The sequence below is a fragment of the Triticum aestivum genome, chromosome 2A, assembly GCF_018294505.1.
Source record: "Triticum aestivum cultivar Chinese Spring chromosome 2A, IWGSC CS RefSeq v2.1, whole genome shotgun sequence".
In the NCBI taxonomy this organism is placed as follows: domain Eukaryota; kingdom Viridiplantae; phylum Streptophyta; class Magnoliopsida; order Poales; family Poaceae; genus Triticum; species Triticum aestivum.
The window spans coordinates 557605746-557626644 of NC_057797.1; positions in this window are offsets into that span (position 1 = coordinate 557605746).

Below are 20899 nucleotides of genomic sequence, written 5' to 3' on the forward strand. Positions count from 1 at the left end.
GCTTTGGAACAGGTTTCTCACTAAAAAGAACCAAATAGTCGACTGTCCGGACGCCGAAACCTTAGTAGCTTTCAAGCACAGCGTTTGAGAGGAATGGCTTGCCAAACACCTCGGCCAAGAAAAGCCGAGAACAATGGCAGCATTAACAAGCCTCATGACCCGCTTTTGTGTGGGCGAGGACAGCTGGTTAGCCCGATGCAGCACCAGCGACCCAAGTACATCCGAAGTCAGGGACGGAAACGGGAAGCCACGACGCAGCAAAAACAAGCGCCGGAATAAAGAAGATAGCTCGAAGAGCACGACGGTAAACGCCGGATTCAGAAGCTCTCGGCCAGGTCAGCAAAAGCTGCCCTCCAAGGGCAACAGAGACGAACTGTCCTGCTTGAACAAGATTTTGGACAAACTATGTCAGATCCACAGCACCCTCGATAAACTTGCAAATCATACCCATAGAGAATGGTGGGTCTTCAAGCAGTCCGGCAAACTCAACGCCGAACACAAGGGGCAGGATACACCAAGCGAAGACGAGGACGAGCCTCGCAAGCAAAGCACTGGGGAACAGAAGAAATTCCCACCAGAAGTCAAAACAGTAAACGTGTTACACGTGATGAAGGGGAGAAACAAAGCGGCACTCCTAGAGACACATGCCCCAGGGCCTATCACCGCCGCACTACTAGGAAAAGGCCTACTAGTGGCGCACCAGTTTTGCCTACTAATGGCGCACTACTGGTGTGCCACTAGTACCACGCCACTAGTATTATATACTAATGGCGCACCATGTCGTGCGCCATTAGTATAGACCAACATGCGCCATTAGTATCTGGCATACTAATGGCGCACTGTGGGGTGATGCGCCATTAGTATGAATATTAGGGTTTTTTTACTTTTCTGATTTTTGCACAGGTTACAAAATATATTATTGGACAGAATATAGACAGCATCACACAGCAAGAGCAGATTCATCGAATACAATAGAAGATTAGTCTTCGAATACAATTCATCATATTAGTCTCCAAATTCAAAAGACCGAACAAAGATAGAACATTACAAGTCTCGAGACCGCGAGTAGCGAGTTTGTCGGAAGTAATACTAATCCTAACAAGTCCTACTAATCATCATCATACAACTTCTACTCGTTATTAATAACAAGTCATACGATCATCATCTTGATAGTCATCAAACCAACCCTACTTAATTGTTCTTAGCACATGATCATCAGTATTAGGCAGGACCTAAATACCCTATTTAAGGTAAAATAGCATAAAACAATATAGACCCTGACTCTCCATTATGGAGAATGGAGAACATCCTGTCTCCAATTCTTGCGCTTCGCTTCCTTTTGCTTCCAAGAACCTCCTTACGATTGTCCATACATTTTTTCCATCATTTGATTTTCATGTCTCCACTTCTTTTAGAAATCTCGTATGGACAGTTGAGATTCGTAGGATGACCTAGTTGTATGTTCAAAACATTAAGACTACCTTTCTGATACATCAAATGAGGCACACAATTCTCTGGGATTATCTGTTGAAAAACATAGTAATAACTTCATAGTTAGCAATGATGCACTAGTTTTAGAAGTATGCAAAAGATGCACGGATGTCGTAATAGTAAAAATCTTACCAGGGTATCTCCATGGTAGTTACCGTAGTTGAACACATGCACTAGTGGCACGTATTGACCATAATGTTGAGGAGTTTGATTGTGGATATTGTAATTCTCAATGTCAGTACAAAATCCGACCAGATGATTTTTCTCCTTGTAAGTTGTTAATTCGGAGCCATCGGTGTAGTGGGTTTTGTCTACCATCTCCCGCACATTCTTTGAACAATAAAAATAAGCTGTCAATGGAAATAAGCTGTCAACTATTTTGAAATAAACAATATAAATTAGCTAATAACTATGTTTGAGAAACTCACATAGCGGTAGAACTGGAGGCGTATCAACAAGGACCCAAATGTCCATATTGTCTTGGTCGATGTCAGGATTACCAAGATCCATGGTGATAAGCATACCCTCATCAAAACCATACATCTTGCAAAATGCTTCCCATTTTTGCAACCAAAATGGGTTACGCTCTCAGAATTATACAGATTTACTTCAAAGTCCACATCGTGATGAGTCCTTAGGTGAATTTTCTTTGTTTCAGAAATTTCATGGTCTTCAAAATCCATCCTCTCCAAGACATAGCATCTTGCATGGCATGGGATAAGCTATACTCGAATTGTAAAAGATGAAAATTACACGTTGAAATAGTTGAAGTCATGCTTAATTATGAAAAAAACAATTGTCGTCGTTGTGTACCGTTTCAACTTCGAAGGTCTCCTCGAGCTTAATGCTGAAGCGCCGATCATCGTCCAGGTGAGGCCTGTCGCACAGACCTCGATCGTCGTGGCACCAGCCGCACTCCCCCGGGAGACTTTCGTCGTCCGATGATGACATTTCCTACGTTCATAATTCAAAACTACATCATCTCTTGACATTAGTAATAACTATGAGTTGATATCACACTTCTATATGTATAACACAAGAGGCAGTTGATCCTACTTAATTAAGTACTAAGATACCCAGGCCCATGCATTAGTCGCAAGTACCCCATATGTCCTATTTTTAGCAAAGTCATGCTAAAATTCACGGAAAATTTCAGCATGACCTTTGCTGAAAATAGGACATATGGAGTACCCGGATTTGCCGGAACGGAAGTTAATCGACATTCCAGCAAACTCAAGGGCCTCTCGGGGTACCTGCAAAATCATCACGACACGATGGTCGGAGACATGACCTTTGCTGAAAATTGTTTTCTGTAAAAGATGATCATGCCAGCCAGCCAGGCAGGTGATTGTCACTCAAATTAAGCTGGGCTTAGACTGACTGAAGCATCTGTCTTCCTCCCTTTCTTTTTCTCTCTTCCTTTCACATTAACTTTACTTTCCAAAGGAAATAAAAAATACAATGCATACATACATACTAAAGCAGGTAGATAGATAGTTAGATAGATGAGCATGTTCAGTTTACAAGAATGAATATAAACAAGCAAAGAATGCATGCATGCATATCAAGCCTGCCTTGACAAATCTACCAAGCCTGCCTAAAGCATGTCTGCATGATGGGTATCACACTATCAGTTACTACCAGTTAATTACTAGTCATGCCAAATAAAATACTCCTCCTCGTCATCATATAAAAAATGACCAACCAGAATTAGTTAAGCTCAGTCTCAATGTTCTAAAAACATAAGAGCTCATGTCATACATATGCTGGTGTGGTAAAGGAAAATATTGATAAAATAGCTCTAGCTCTCAAGAGTCTAAACGGAAGCATGTGAAAAAATGGCCAAGATTGCACCTTCTATCTACTCTGGCCCTAAGTCCCAATTTAGTTTTACAAGCCAAAGCATGAGAAAACAGCAGATAGAAGGAAAATCAAGCTTGCAGATTTAAAATCTGGTTTGACACAAGGCATGTTTGCTTATTTCAAGATATCGAACAACCTTCATTTGAGCCAAGGCAGATAACTTTTAAGCTATGCCACTGAAGAATAAGGACGCCAAACAGAATATAGTCAACACCATATTATATTATGCTCCAGTGCAGCAGAAAATTTACATCAGACCAATTAGGCTCATTTTTCAAACTCCTGAGCTTGCAACTTTGCACCCCCTGCCTAATAGACTAGACATACTGATTAAATCTTACACCCTATCCATCGAGTTTCACACTGACAGAAAGAACATCACATTTATCATCAAATGCTAAGCTAACATCATTCAAGCACTTCAATTAAGAAATTTGCATAGCAGAGGAGCTCGCCGTCCGGTGACAAGGCAGAGGCAGGTCGGCAGCGGCCGGTGTTGAAGAGGGGGTGTCGTCGAGGAGGGCGGTGAAGAGGGGGGCGTCGGCGTCTCGCCTAGATGCTCTGCACGACTGGGGAGGGGCAGCGTCCGGAGGCAGAGAAGATGGTGGGCACGGCCCTGAACTCGGGGTTGTCGGTGGAGGAGGAGATGGTGCGGGGAGCCGGCAGCGGGCAGAGTCATCGGCGGCGGGGCTGGATTGGGGGGTGGGGGAGGAGGAAGGCGGCGGTGGGGGGCTGGATTGGGGGGTGGGGGAGGAGGAAGGCGGCGGCGGGGAGCGATAGAGAGATTTGGGGGCGGTGGCGGGTGGGGCACGAGGCCGAAGATGATGGACGGGCGGAGGAGGAGGGGGCTTACGGGCGAAGGAGACCGGGCGGCGGCGCAGTGGGTGGGGCGGCGGCGCAGTGGATGGGGCGGCAGCGCAGTGGGTGGGGCGGCGACGCAGTGGATCGGCGGCGAGGCATGAGACGGCGAGGCGGGGCGCGGGGGTCGTCGGAGCGGGTGTGGAGCGAGGGGGGGAAGTGGAGGGAGGGACGAAGGGGTCGGGCGAATTAGCTAGGGGGAAGATTACTAATGACACACCCCCTGGCGGTGCGCCATTAGCTAGGGGGAAAAAACTTAGTAATGGCGCACCTGTGGATAGTGCGCCATTACTAGTTTTAACTAGTAATGGTGCACTGTCTACATGATGCGCCATTAGTATGTTTGTAAAAATGAAGAAAAAAATGTTACTAGTGGCGCACCATATATCTGGTGCGCCATTAGTGTCTTCCACACTAATGGCGCACCTGCACATGGTGTGCCACTGCTATATTGTAGTGGCGCACCACATGTCAGGTGTGCCATTAGTATCCATTTCATCTATAGCCCTTTTCCTAGTAGTGCGGAGTTCTGCCACTGGTCGTCCAAACCGATCACCTTTGACCATCGGGATTACTCAGCAAGTATCCGACATGCAGGATGGGCTGCCTTGGTGTTAGACCCGATAATTGACAGATACCACTTCACACAAGTCCTGATGGACGGCGGCAGTAGTTTAAACCTGATATATCAGGACACAGTCCGCAAAATGGGGATAGACCCAACAAAAATCAGCCATAGCAATACTACCTTTAAAGGAGTAACGCCAGGCCCAGAAGCCCATTGTATGGGCTCCCTCCTACTAGAGGTTATATTCGGCTTTCCCGATAACTTCCGCAGTGAAAAGTTAACCTTCCACATCGCTCCGTTCCAAAGTGGCTATCAAGCACTACTCAGACGCGAAGCTTTCGCTCGCTTTAACGCAATACCGCATTATGCTTCTCTCATGCTTAAGATGCCCGGTCCACATGGCATCATTACAGTAAATGGAAATATTGAGCGCTCCTTTCGCTCGCTTTAACGCAATACCGCATTACGCTTCTCTCATGCTTAAGATGCCCAGTCCACTTGGCAGCCGCACACTAGACGGCCTCACCAACTAGAGCATCTGACAGGTCGTTAAGACCATGGACACGGTTAGACGAGTCCGGTGTAGCTATATATAATTGATACAGGTTTGATGGCTATACCCCTACAACAATACAAGGGGCTCAACACGTGTGAACAAGTGACAATTAGGCTCAACTTTACTCATCTGGAACTATACATGGTTTATTTAGTATAACCTACCTTTTGCACGACAACTTTTCAACTAAGTTCCTCTCTTTTTCAGATGACCATCGTGCTACACCCGTCTAGGATACGGCACAACAGAGACACAGGCGCAGACGTGCAGCAGGGACCCGTTCCAAGGATTCTTTTTAGATTAAGACCCTGCGTAAACCTTTTTTATTGTCTCTTGTTGATACACATCCCCTGGATTCTCAGTACAACTGAGAAGGATGCTGACGTATTGGCATGTGGCCATGTTAGAATATTGCACGTACCTGGACGCCAGGGGCTTATTACAAAGGGCACTGTTTAGCCCGGTTTACATCATAAAGACCGAATACCTTAGGGAGTTTTCGGCGTCGCGAGTTTGGCCTTATATGCATCAGCTCCGAATCATGTCTTTGGTCAAATGTTGGGTTTGCCTGGCTCCTATGTTTTGCTGCCTTACGTTCCGCTCTATTGGATAGGGCAGCACCAGGAGAACTACTGCGATTGTGCCCTGGTTCATCCGGATGAGCACCTCAGTAGAGAAAGCCGAAAACTGACTGTCATGATATAGCGTGAGACTGGTGAACCACTCGATGACCTAGAGGAATCTTCGAGATTCCTCCGCCTTAACGAAGGGCCGTTTCCCAGCCAGGCATGTACGCGCCCCGAATCCAGATGAGCGCGGAGCCACCAGGGGCTATATAGTAGCCCCACTATCAAACTCCTCTGGCTAAGTGAAAGTGTTAAAGCATTATAGTCCGATTGCCTAGTTCGCTGCGCTATCACCTCCTTAATGGACCAAGACGTTGGATCAAGTGTGAACATGCGTCTTCTGCGAGCACCCCCGCATTATATGCGTGGGGGCTGAAGCCCACGACTGCCATCTTTCAGGTTATATACATATATACATAAACGGCCGCACAGGAGGCATCATAGTACTTTTGGGCAAAAGTATAAAAACAGCCTTGATAAACTCAATAAAACATTGTTTTTCAATGGGAATACATGTCATTACAACATAATATTCTTCGAGCACTGCGCTTCTATCGAACGAGCGCCCTCAAGAACTTCTCGAAAGTAGTGCTCAGCAGGTACTCGGCTCTCGTCCGAATCTTGGGCTCCAATGGCGGTGGCCTCCATCTCCGCCCAGTATGTCTTCACACGGGCAAGGGCCATCTGCGCACCCTCTACGCACGCCGACCTCTTTCATTGCGTTGATGTGCGGCACCGCACCAAGGAACTGTTGCATCAAACTAAAATAATTGTTCGGCTTTGGCCTTTCCGGCCATAGATGATCCACAACAGACCTCATGGCGAGTCCGGACAGTCTATACAGCTCGGCCCATTCGGCCAACCGATCAGTCAATGGAAGCGGACGCTCTGGAACGTTAAATTGTGACCAGAACAGCTTTTCCACTTCGTGATCTTTTCGATCTCGGAAGTATTCGGCCGCATCGGCGGCACTCGCCGCTAAGTCCAGATATGCATCCGCAGAACTCCACAGCCGATCCAAAGGGGCGTACCGAGGATCTCCAAACTTCATCCACAGCATAAAGGGCTTCCCAGCCGCGATATCCCCGGCTTGACGCAGCTCCTCCTTCATCGCTCTCATTGCAGAGCGGGTGTCTTTGGTCGCCATCGTGGCCTTCTCTAGGTCTGTCCTCTTCGCTCGGTCTTCCTTTTCAAGAAGCTCGTAACGGTCAGCGGCGTTCTTCAATTCCACAGACATCCTGGCTATTTCCTCCTTGCTTTGGCAGTGAGCAGCCTGTTCGGCTTTCAGCTCCTCGATTGCCTTTAGGGCAGCCGCATCGCTTTTCCTGGCTTGTTCTGTGGCTCGGGCAAGTTCCGCCCGAAGGTTCTCCATGGCCGCAGCTTCATCTGCATTCACACACATGTTATAGATACTGGCATCATGCTCCTCTTCCCATGTGTCACCGGAGGAATCACATACCCTGTGCCTCATCAAGCCGCTTGTTGACAAGTACGATGTCAGCGTCTGCCATGTCAAGCTGCCGCTTTAGCTCAGCAAACTCATCAGTCCGGCTGGCCACCAGACCCTCCGCCACGTGCATATTAAGGCGGCATGATTATTCCTGGGACTATGATCATCTGTGCGTTGTCATCTTCGACAGCACCCAGAGTCTCAGGGCTACTATCTACACAGGGCACATCTAAAAATGTGCGGTACTGTCAAAAATGTACATCATTTCGCGTACCTCAAAACTTGTCAGTAGACTCATAAAGGCTTCATGCAACCCGCTTTTAGCGGACGAAATCCTTTCAATCACCGTACCCATCAACGTGCGGTGCTCTTCTGAGATAGCCGGTTGCTCTAGCAAATCCCTCAGTATGTCCGACCGTACACCAGACGGTGCCGGACTCTTTCGATTGCCCTCTTCAAGAGCCGGATACTGAGGACTTCGGGTGGCCATAGGATTACCTTCTGGCCTTGCTGGATCAGGAGAAACCCTCCGCGACGACACCTCGGGGTCGCCCGCCTCATGAGGCGGTATGGCAGGGGGAGGTGTTTCGCTCTCCATCATCTCTGGAAGAAGATCCCCTAAAGACGAGCTCTGCTGAGAATTGCTAAGATCTGAACTGCAAGATAAATGCTTCGGTTATTTTCCTCAGAAGTAAGGCGAGATATTTTCATTATGAAGTACCCTTTTACTTACAGCTCGGTGGAGGGCTGATCCCCTTGAGGGCATAGTGCAGCCGGGGTATCCCCCAAGGCAAGACCCTCCGGCGAAGATTTCTTCCCCCGTTTGGAGACCGTGGTCTCCGGGTCCTCAGAGGCGTTCCTCTTCCTTCCCTGGGGAGAGGAAGTTTCAGTTCCTCCTCCCCGGTTAACCTCCTTCGCGGAGGCGCTAGCCTCCTTGTCCCCCCTTTATCTTCTCCTAAGGGCGCTTGATAGGGCGCGATCTCCAACATCCTGGTTAGCATGGGATTTAGTGATGTCTCAGGGAGGGGGGCCGGACACTTGATCAACTTTGCCTTCACTAACCAATCCTGGTCAAAGAGCAGCTTTTTTAGGGCGACGTTGCGATAAACAAACGGACAGTGTGTTCGGATGCGGGGCTACTTACTTGGGTATCCGGGTGATTGCAACTCGGACCTGCATCCTCAGTGATGTCCGGACACATTATTTGTGGTCCGAAGAACAATTTGTACATCTCCTCGGGCGTCATGCCAAGGAAGTGTTGAATAGCTCGCGGTCCTTCCGGATTGAATTCCCACATGCGAAGGGGCCGGCGTTTGCAAGGCTGGACTCAATGAACTAGCATAACTTGCACTACCATAACCAGACTGAAATCTCTCTCAAAGAGATCTCAGATACGGCTTTGCAGTATTGTCACGTCCTTGGCTGGACCCCAGCTCAGCCCCCTGCTAATCCATGACGTCAGTTGTGGTGGGAGGCCTGAGCGAAAGGTGGGGGCAGCTACCCACTTGGCACTTCGGGGAGCTGTGATGTAGAACCACTCCCGCTGCCACAATCCGGACACCTCTGAGAAGCTGCCCTCAGGCCATGGAGGATCAGCAATTTTGCTTATTAAAGCACCTCCGCACGCTACGTGCTGCCCCTCGATCATCTTCGGATTCACATCGAAGGTCTTGAGCCATAGGCCGAAGTGAGGGGTAATGCGGAGGAAGGCCTCACATACGACAATAAATGACGAAATGTGAAGAAGGGAATCTGGGGCCAGATCGTGAAAATCTAGCCCATAATAGAACATAAGACCCCTAACAAAGGGATCCAGAGCGAGGCCTAGTCCTTGGAGGAAGTGGGAGACGAACACGACGCTCTCGTTGGGTTCGGGAGTAGGGACGACCTGCCCTCGGGCGGGCAGCCGATGCGAAATTTTGGCGGTCAGATATCTGGCCTCTCTCAACCTCTTGATGTCCTCCTCTGTGACGGAGGAAGGCATCCACCGACCTTGAAGGTTGGATCCGGACATAGTTGAAGGTCCGAAGCACCTGACCTGAGTTTTGGGTGTTAGAACTCGAGGCGGGGGAAGGATTTGATTGAGCACGAGAGGGAAAAAAAGAAAAAGCCTTGTCCCCTTTATAAAGAGGGTGAATATCAAGTGTCCTCCTCGTGGCCGTTTGGGACTTTCCTAAGATCTAGGAGTCCTACCAATAGGCACGGTTGGGTTACCCACGTCCGTATTGATGAGAATCCCGTAATAAAGGGGACACGATCTCTTCTTCGACAAGACGTGCCAAGGAAACCGCCTCGCGAAACACGCTGAGATTGGTTATGAAAAACGATTCGAATAAAGACCTGGTTGTGGTGTGATGTCACACTATAGGGTACGTCAGCAGATTAGATCTATGGAAATATTATTCTCTCTACGGTGGTATGTGGAACTTGTTTTGCAAAGCCGGACACGATCCTCGTGTTCAAAATCTTCTATGAAGTATTCGGAGGAGGAACCCGCCTTGCAATGCCGAAGACAATCTGCGCGCCGGACTCATCGTCATTGAAGCCTGGTTCAGGGGCTACTGAGGGAGTCCTGGATTAGGGAGTATCCGGATAGCCAAACTATATCCTTTGGCCAGACTGTTGGACTATGAAGATACAAGATTGAAGACTTCGTCCCGTGTCCGGATGGGACTCTCCTTGGCGTGGAAGGCAAGCTTGGCAGTACGGATATGTAGATCTCCTTCCTTGTAACCGACTCTGTGTAACCCTAGCCCCCTCCGGTGTATATATAAACCGGAGGGTTTAGTCCATAGGACCAACAACAACAATCATACCATAGGCTAGCTTCTAGGGTTTAGCCTCTTCAATCTCGTGGTAGATCAACTCTTGTACTACTCATATTATAAAGAACAATCAAGCAGGACGTAGGGTATTACCTCCATCAAGAGGGCCCGAACCTAGGTAAACATCGTGTCCCCCGCCTCCTGTTACCATCCGCCTAGACACACAGTTCGGGACCCCCTACCCGAGATCCGCCGGTTTTGACACCGACAGCGAGCGTCCATTGGCAACCGCCACGAGCAGGACACCGAATGGTCGTCGCGCCATCTGGAAGATCATATGGGGGTGCCCTGCTCCCCCGAAGGTATGCGTCTTCACATGAAGAATTATCACCAACTCTTTGGCCACCTGGGCTAATAAGTTTTCCCGCCGCCTCGAGCTTACTGATGTATGTCCCCTTTGTTGGAAATATGCCCTAGAGGCAATAATAAATTGGTTATTATTATATTTCCTTGTTCATGATAATCGTTTATTATCCATGCTAGAATTGTATTGATAGGAAACTCAGATACATGTGTGGATACATAGACAACACCATGTCCCTAGTAAGCCTCTAGTTGACTAGATCGTTGATCAATAGATGGTTGCGGTTTCCTGACCATGGACATTGGATGTCGTTGATAACGGGATCACATCATTAGGAGAATGATGTGATGGACAAGACCCAATCCTAAGCCTAGCACAAAGATCGTGTAGTTCGTATGCTAAAGCTTTTCTAAATGTCAAGTATCATTTCCTTAGACCATGAGATTGTGCAACTCCCGGATACCGTAGGAATACTTTGGGTGTGCCAAACGCCACAACATAACTGGGTGGCTATAAAGGTACACTACAGGTATCTCCGAAAGTGTCTGTTGGGTTGGCACGAATCGAGACTGGGATTTGTCACTCCATGTAAACGGAGAGGTATCTCTGGGCCCACTCAGTAGGACATCATCATAATGTGCACAATGTGACCAAGGAGTTGATCACGGGATGATGTGTTACGGAACGAGTAAAAGAGACTTGCCGGTAACGAGATTGAACAAGGTATCGGGATACCGACGATCGAATACCGCTAGACAAAGGGAATTGTATACGGGATTGATCGAATCCTCGACATCGTGGTTCATCCGATGAGATCATCGTGGAACATGTGGGAACCAACATGGGTATCTATATCCCGCTGTTGGTTATTGACCGGAGAATGTCTCGGTCATGTCTGCATGGTTCCCGAACGCATAGGGTCTACACACTTAAGGTTCGATGATGCTAGGGTTATAAAGGAAGTTTGTATGTCGTTACCGAATGTTGTTCGGAGTCCTGGATGAGATCCCGGACGTCACGAGGAGTTCCGGAATGGTCTGGAGGTAAAGATTTATATATGAGAAGTCCTGTTTTGGTCACCGGAAAAGTTTCGAGTTTTATCGGTAACGTACCGGGACCACCGGGAGGGTCCCAGGGGTCCACCAAGTGGGGCCACAAGCCCCGGAGGGCTGCATGGGCCAAGTGTGGGAGGGGACCAGCCCCAGGTGGGCTGGTGCGCCCTCCCACAAGGGCCCAAGGCACCTAAGGGGAGGAGGGGGGGGCAAGCCCTAAGGGCAGATGGGCCTTAGGGCCCATGCCTGGTGCGCCTCCCTCTCCCCTCCACCTGGCCGCCACCCAGATGGGATCTGGGGGCTGCCGCCACCCCTAGGGAGGGAACCCTAGGTGGGAGCGCAGCCCCTCCCCTCCCCCTATATATACTTGAGGTTTGGGCTGCCCAACACACATGAGTTCCTCTCCTTCTTGGCGCAGCCCTACCCCTCTCCCTCCTCGTCTCTTGCGGTGCGTGGCGAAGCCCTGCTGGAGTACCACGCTCCTCCACCACCACCACGCCGTTGTGCTACTGCTGGATGGAATCTTCCTCAACCTCTCCCTCTCTCCTTGCTGGATCAAGTCATGGGAGACGTCACCGGGCTGTACGTGTGTTGAACGTGGAGGTGCCGTCCGTTCGGCACTAGGATCTCCGGTGATTTGGATCACGACGAGTACGACTCCTTCAACCCCGTTCTCTTGAACGCTTCTGCATAGTGATCTACAAGGGTATGTAGATGCACTCTCCTTCCCCTCGTTGCTAGTTTCTCCATAGATAGATCTTGGTGACACGTAGGAAAATTTTGAATTTCTGCTACGTTCCCCAACAGTGGCATCATGAGCTAGATCTATGCGTAGTTTCTATGCACGAGTAGAACACAAAGTAGTTGTGGGCGTTGATTTTGTTCAATATGCTTACCGTTACTAGTCCAATCTTGATTCGGCGGCATTGTGGGATGAAGCGGCCCGGACCGACCTTACACGTACTCTTACGTGAGACTGGTTCCACCGACTGACATGCACTAGTTGCATAAGGTGGCTAGCGGGTGTCTGTCTCTCCCACTTTAGTCGGATCGGATTCGATGAAAAGGGTCCTTATGAAGGGTAAATAGCAATTGGCATATCACATTGTGGTTTTTGCATAGGTAAGAAACGTTCTTGCTAGAAGCCCATAGCAGCCACGTAAAACATGCAAACAACAATTAGAGGACGTCTAACTTGTTTTTGCAGGGTATGCTATGTGATGTGATATGGCCAAAAAAAAGAATGTGATGAATGATATGTGATGTATGAGATTGATCATGTTCTTGTAATAGGAATCACGACTTGCATGTCGATGAGTATGACAACCGGCAGGAGCCATAGGAGTTGTCTTTATTTATGGTATGACCTGCGTGTCATTGAACAACGCCATGTAATTACTTTACTTTATTGCTAATCGGTAGCCATAGTAGTAGAAGTAATAGTTGGCGAGCAACTTCATGGAGACACGATGATGGAGATCATAGTGTCATGCCGGTGACAAGATGATCATGGAGCCCCAAGATGGAGATCAAAGGAGCTATATGATATTGGCCATATCATGTCACTATTATTTGATTGCATGTGATGTTTATCATGTTTTTGCATCTTGTTTATTTAGAACGACGGTAGTAAATAAGATGATCCCTCATAATAATTTCAAGAAAGTGTTCCCCCTAACTGTGCACTGTTGCGACAGTTCGTTGTTTCGAAGCACCACATGATGATCGGGTGTGATAGATTCTAACGTTCACATACAATGGGTGTAAGACAGATTTACACATGTGAAACACTTAGGTTGACTTGACGAGCCTAGCATGTACAGACATGGCCTCGGAACACAAGAGACCGAAAGGTCGAGCATGAGTCGTATGGTAGATACGATCAACATGAAGATGTTCACCGATGATGACTAGTCCGTCTCACGTGATGATCGGACACGGCCTAGTTGACTCGGATCATGTAATCACTTAGATGACTAGAGGGATGTCTATCTGAGTGGGAGTTCATAAGATGAACTTAATTATCCTGAACATAGTCAAAAGGTCTTCGCAAATTATGTCGTGGCTCGCGCTTTAGTTCTACTGTTTAGATATGTTCCTAGAGAAAATTTAGTTGAAAGTTGATAGTAGCAATTATGCGGACTAGGTCCGTAAACTGAGGATTGTCCTCATTGCTTCATAGAAGGCTTATGTCCTTAATGCACCGCTCAGTGTGCTGAACCTCGAACGTCGTCTGTGGATGTTGTGAACATCTGACATACACATTTTGATAACTACGTGATAGTTCAGTTAAACGGTTTAGAGTTGAGGCACCGAAGACGTTTTGAAACGTCGCGAAACATATGAGATGTTTCGAGGGCTGAAATTGGGATTTCAGGCTCGTGCCCACGTCAAGAGGTATAAGACCTCCGACGAATTTCTTAGCCTACAAACTAAGGAGAAAAGCTCAATTGTTGAGCTTGTGCTCAGATTGTCTGAGTACAACAATCATTTGAATCGAGTGGGAGTTGATCTTCCAGATGAGATAGTGATGTTTCTCCGAAGTCATTACCACCAAGCTGCTAGAGCTTCGTGATGAACTATAATGTATCAGGGACATATATGATGATCCTTGAGATATTCGCGATGTTTGACACCACAAAAGTAGAAATCAAGAAGGAGCATCAATTGTTGATGGTTGGTGAAACCACTAGTTTCAAGAAGGGCAAGGGCAAAAAAGGGATACTTCATGAAACGGCAAATCAGCTGCTGCTCTAGTGAAGAAACCCAAGGTTGAACCCAAACCCGAGACTAAGTGCTTCTGTAATAAGGGGAACAGCCACTGGAGCAGAATTACCCTAGATACTTGGTAGATGAGAAGGCTGGCAAGGTCGGTAGAAGTATATTGGATATACATTGTGTTAATGTGTACTTTACTAGTACTCCTAGTAGCACCAGGGTATTAGATACCGGTTCGGTTACTAAGTGTTAGTAACTCAAAATAAAAGCTAGGAATAAACGGAGACTAGCTAAAAGGTGAGATGACGATATGTGTTGGAAGTATTTCCAAGGTTGATCAAATATCGTACGCTCCCTCTACCATCGAGATTGGTATTAAAACCTAAATAATTGTTATTTGGTGTTTGCGTTGAGCATAGACATGATTGGATTATGTCTATCGCAATACGGTTATTCATTTAAGGAGAATAATGGTTACTCTGTTTATTTGAATAATACCTTCAATGGTCTTGCACCTAAAATGAATGGTTTATTGAATCTCGATCGTAGTGATACACATGTTCATGCCAAAAGATATAAGATAGTAATGATAGTACCACCTACTTGTGGCACTGCCACGTAAGTCATATCAGTATAAAACGCATGAAGAAGCTCCATGTTGATGGATCTTTGGGCTCACTCGTTTTTGAAAAGTTTGAGACATGCAAACCATGTCTATTGGTGTATATGCATGAAGAAACTCCATGCAAATGGACCGTTTGGACTCACTTGATTTTGAATCACTTGAGACATGCAAATCATACCACATGGGCAAGATGACTGAAAGCCTCGTTTTCAGTAAAATGGAACTAGAAAGCAACTTGTTGGAAGTAATACATTTTGATCTGTGCAGTCCAATGAGTGTTGAGGCATGTAGTGGATATCGTTATGTTCTTACTTCAGAGATGATTTGAGTAGATGTTGAGTATATTTACTTGATGAATCATGAGTCTGAATTATTGAAAGGTTCAAGTAATTTCAGGGTGAAGTTGAAAGATCGTCGTGACAAGAGGATAAAAGATCTATGATATGATCATAGAGATGAATATCTGAATTACGAGTTTGGCACAGAATTAAGACATTGTGGAAATTGTTTCACAACTAATACAGCCTAGAACACCATAGTGTGATGGTGTGTCCGAACATCATAACTGCACCCTATTGGATATGATGCATACCATGATGTCTCTTATCGAATTACCACGATAGTTTATGGGTTAGGCATTAGAGACAACCACATTCACTTTAAATAGGGCACCACGTAATTCCGATGAGATGACACCATATGAACTATGGTTTAGAGAAACCTAAGCTGTCATTTCTTAAAAGTTTGGGGCTGCGACGCTTATGTGAAAAAGTTTCAGGCTGATAAGCTCGAACCCAAAGCGGATAAATGCATCTTCATAGGACACCCAAAACAGTTGGGTATACTCCTGTCTCAGATCCGAAAGCAATAAGGGATTGTTTCTAGAATCGGGTCCTTTCTCGAAAGAATTGAGTGGGAGGATGGTGGAGACTTGATGAGGTTATTGAACCGTCTCTTCAACTAGTGTGTGGCAGGGCACAGGAAGTTGTTCCTGTGGAACCTACACCAATTGAAGTGGAAGCTTATGATAGTGATCATGAAACTTCAGATCAAGTCACTACCAAACCTCGTGGGATGACAAGGATGCGTACTACTTCAGAGTGGTACGTAATCCTGTCTTGGAAGTCATGTTGCTAGACAACAATGAACCTACGAGCTATGGAGAAGCGATGGTGGGCCTGAATTCCGACAAATGGTTAGAAGCCATGAAATCCGAGATAGGATCCATGTATCAGAACAAAGCATGGACTTTGGTGGACTTGCCCAATGATCGGTAAGCCATTGAGATAAATGGATCTTTAAGAAGAAGACGGACGTAGACGGTAATGTCACCGTCTATGAAGCTTGACTTGTGGCGAAGAGTTTTTCACAAGTTCAAGGAGTTGACTACGATGAGATCTTCTCATCCGTAGCAATGCTTAAGTCCGTCGGAATCATGTTAGCATTAGCTGCATTTATGTAATCTGGCAGATGGATGTCAAAACGAGTTTCCTTACCAGTTTTCGTAAGGAAAGGTTGTATGCGATACAATCAGAAAGGTTTTGTCAATCCTGAAAGATGCTAATAAGTATGCAAAGCTCCAGCAATCCTTCTAAGGACTGGAGTAAGCATCTCAGAGTTGGAATGTATGCTTTGATGAGATGATCAAAGATTTTGGGTGTATACAAAGTTTATGAGAAACTTGTATTTCCAAAGAAGTAAGTGGGAGCACTATAGAATTTCTGATGAATATATGTTGTTGACATATTGTTGATCAGAAATAACGTAGAATTTTTGGAAAGCATATAGGGTTATTTGGAAAGTGTTTTTCAATGGAAAGCCTGGATTAAGCTACTTGAACATTGAGCATCAAGATCTATAAGGATAGATCAAAACGCTTAATGGTACTTTCAAATGAGCACATACCTTGACATGATCTTGAAAGTGTTCAAGATGGATCAGTCAAAGAAGGAGTTCTTGCCTGAGTTGTAAGGTATGAAGTTAAGACTTAAAGCTCGACCACGGCAGAAGAAAGAGGAAGGACGAAGGTCATCCCCTATGCTTTTGTCATAGGCTCTATACGGTATGCCATGCTGAGTACCGCACCTGATGTGTGCCTTGCCACATATCTAGCAAGAGGGTACAAAGGTAATCTAGGACTAGATCACCAGATAGCGGTCTAAATTATCCTTAGAGGAATAAGGATATGTTTCTTGGTTATGGAGGTGATAAAGAGTTCGACGTAAAGAGTTACGTCGATGCAAGCTTAACACCTATCCGGATAGCTCTGAGTAGAGATACCGGATACGTATAATGGAATAGCTCCAAGTAGAACAGTTATTTGAAATAGCTCCAAATGTAGCGTAGTAGTTGCATCTACAAGATGACATAGAAATTTGCAAAGTACATACGGATCTGAATGTTGCAGACCCGTTGACTGAAACCTCTCTCACAAGCATAACATGATCAAACCCAGAACTCTTTGGGTGTTAGTCACATGGGGATGTGACCTTGAGTGTTAATCACATAGCGATGTGAACTGGATTATTGACTCTAGTGCAAGTGGGAGACTGTTGGAAATATGCCCTAGAGGCAATAATAAATTGGTTATTATTATATTTCCTTGTTCATGATAATCGTTTATTATCCATGCTAGAATTGTATTGATAGGAAACTCAGATACATGTGTGGATACATAGACAACACCATGTCCCTAGTAAGCCTCTAGTTGACTAGCTCGTTGATCAATAGATGGTTGCGGTTTCCTGACCATGGACATTGGATGTCGTTGATAACGGGATCACATCATTAGGAGAATGATGTGATGGACAAGACCCAATCCTAAGCCTAGCACAAAGATCGTGTAGTTCGTATGCTAAAGCTTTTCTAAATGTCAAGTATCATTTCCTTAGACCATGAGATTGTGCAACTCCCGGATACCGTAGGAATACTTTGGGTGTGCCAAACATCACAACGTAACTGGGTGGCTATAAAGGTACACTACAGGTATCTCCGAAAGTGTCTGTTGGGTTGGCATGAATCGAGACTGGGATTTGTCACTCCGTGTAAACGGAGAGGTATCTCTGGGCCCACTCAGTAGGATATCATCATAATGTGCACAATGTGACCAAGGAGTTGATCACGGGATGATGTGTTATGGAACGAGTAAAAGAGACTTGCCGGTAACGAGATTGAACAAGGTATCGGGATACCGACGATCGAATCTCGGGCAAGTACAATACCGCTAGACAAAGGGAATTGTATACGGGATTGATCGAATCCTCGACATCGTGGTTCATCCGATGAGATCATCATGGAACATGTGGGAACCAACATGGGTATCCATATCCCGTTGTTGGTTATTGACCGGAGAATGTCTCGGTCATGTCTGCATGGTTCCCGAACCCGTAGGGTCTACACACTTAAGGTTCGATGACGCTAGGGTTATAAAGGAAGTTTGTATGTGGTTACCGAATGTTGTTCGAAGTCCCGGATGAGATCCCGGACGTCACGAGGAGTTCCGGAATGGTCCGGAGGTAAAGATTTATATATGAGAAGTCCTGTTTTGGTCACCGGAAAAGTTTCGGGTTTTATTGGTAATGTACCGGGACCACCGGGAGGGTCCCGGTGGTCCACCAAGTGGGGCCACAAGCCCCGGAGGGCTGCATGGGCCAAGTGTGGGAGGGGACCAGCCCCAGGTGGGCTGGTGCGCCCCCCACAAGGGCCCAAGGCGCCTAAGGGGAGGAGGGGGGCAAACCCTAAGGGCAGATGGGCCTTAGGGCCCATGCCTGGCGCGCCTCCCTCTCCCCTCCACCTGGCCGCCACCCAGATGGGATCTGGGGGCTGCCGCAACCCCTAGGGAGGGAACCCTAGGTGGGGGCGCAGCCCCTCCCCTTCCCCTATATATACTTGAGGTTTGGGCTGCCCAACACACATGAGTTCCTCTCCTTCTTGGCACAGCCCTACCCCTCTCCCTCCTCGTCTCTTGTGGTGCTTGGCGAAGCCCTGCTGGAGTACCACGCTCCTCCACCACCACCACGCCGTTGTGCTGCTGCTGGATGGAGTCTTCCTCAACCTCTCCCTCTCTCCTTGCTGGATCAAGGCATGGGAGACGTCATCGGGCTGTACGTGTGTTGAACGCGGAGGTGCCGTCCGTTCGGCACTAGGATCTCCGGTGATTTGGATCACGACGAGTATGACTCCTTCAACCCCGTTCTCTTGAACGCTTCCGCATAGCGATCTACAAGGGTATGTAGATGCACTCTCCTTCCCCTCGTTGCTAGTTTCTCCATAGATAGATCTTGGTGACACGTAGGAAAATTTTGAATTTCTGCTACGTTCCCCAACACCCTTTATGGCGTGCAATGAGAGGACGGCTTTCACGCGATGTGCAGGTGCCGACTTGCCATGGACCTTTGGCGATCCATGGAGAAGGACTGGCCTATTCCAAAGGTGGAGACCATCAAGAATGATGGCCCAGAGTGGCTGTTCGCGCTACTAAACCCTCTGTCGGATACGGCGCGCATGGTCGTCCTTATGATCATGTGGCGGGCATGGTACATCCGCAATGAAATCACACACGACAAAGTCCCTCCGCCCACAGAAGCATCCAAGTGTTTCCTCCAAGGGCACATTAATTCTTTGTTGTGTATCCACCAGTTTCCACATGCAGATTTGGAGAAAGGAAAAATGGTGGTGCAAGAGGGAGGTCGGGCTGACTATGCCAGCGAGAGTAAGGCACAGCCGCTCCATTGGATACCTCCCCCAGCTGGCTGGACAGCAAAGCTGAATACCGATGGTAGCTTTGTACAGGCCACAGGGGCAGCAGGGGGAGGGATGGTCCTTAGAGATGATAGAGGGGAGCTCATTTTTACAGCTTGTAGGCAGCTGCTCACATGTGATAATAGCCTCCAAGCGGAGTTGGAAGCATGCAAGGAGGGACTGGAGTTGGCTTTGTACCATACCAACCTACCCATCTTGGTAGAGTTGGACTGCTCTGAAACGGTTTCGATGCTGTCGGCCAAGTCAGCGAACCGATCACAAGTGCGAGCACTAGTAGAGGATATAAGCAGGGTGATTACTGCTCAATCTAGGGAGATTTCATTTTCTCACATTAGTAGATCATAAAACAATGTCAGTCATGCACTAGCCGCGTATGGTCATAGTACCCCTCGTACGGCTGTGTGGTTGAGGTCGGGTTTAGACTGCATTGTAAACATTTCCGACGCCGAGAAGCCTCCGTGAGTTAATGAAATCTTCCTTTCCCCCGCAAAAAAAAGATTATCCATGTCATGAGCTTCTTATTTGCAAGAAATCACAAGAAAATACGAATCCTAGGGCCGACACAAACAACAGGAATATATACTGGTTAGACCTTCGAAAATCTATCATATTATACATAGAGCTAGTAGAGTACTGGCCCTTGTTGTCATACTGCCAAATCAAAGAGTCAGCCTCATCAGACAAAGTAATGCTACTAGTAACCTGCTCTAATTCATTTGGGGGGTGGGGGTCCTCTTGAAAGTCATTTTCAAAATGGATCATCCCAAACTTTAGAAGTAGAGTAAATTCCGGTTTTTACCCCCTATTTTGATATTTTTGACACTAATTACCCCATTTAGCCATATTTCATCCATTTTACCCAATTTAACAAAAGTTCTGCCACAATTTACCCTGTTTAAAATTTTGTGAGCATTCTGACCGACATGTCCCAATTGTCAGGTCCACTTGGCATCCCACATCGACCATTTTTTCCTGCCTATTTTCTTCCTGCTGGACCGGTCCTCCCAGCTTCTCCTTGACCGGGAACAGGACCAGCCCGATGGAGGTCGCTCACGTCGCATCCAACGCACAACGCCCGAGTCGGCCGTGGGCCACGCTTGCCTCCAGTCGGTTCTTGCTTGTGTTGCCTGTTCCCTATCGATTGCATCACCCGTCTAGGTTTCCAACCCACACACATGCTAGGCTCGCTCGAACCTTGGGTT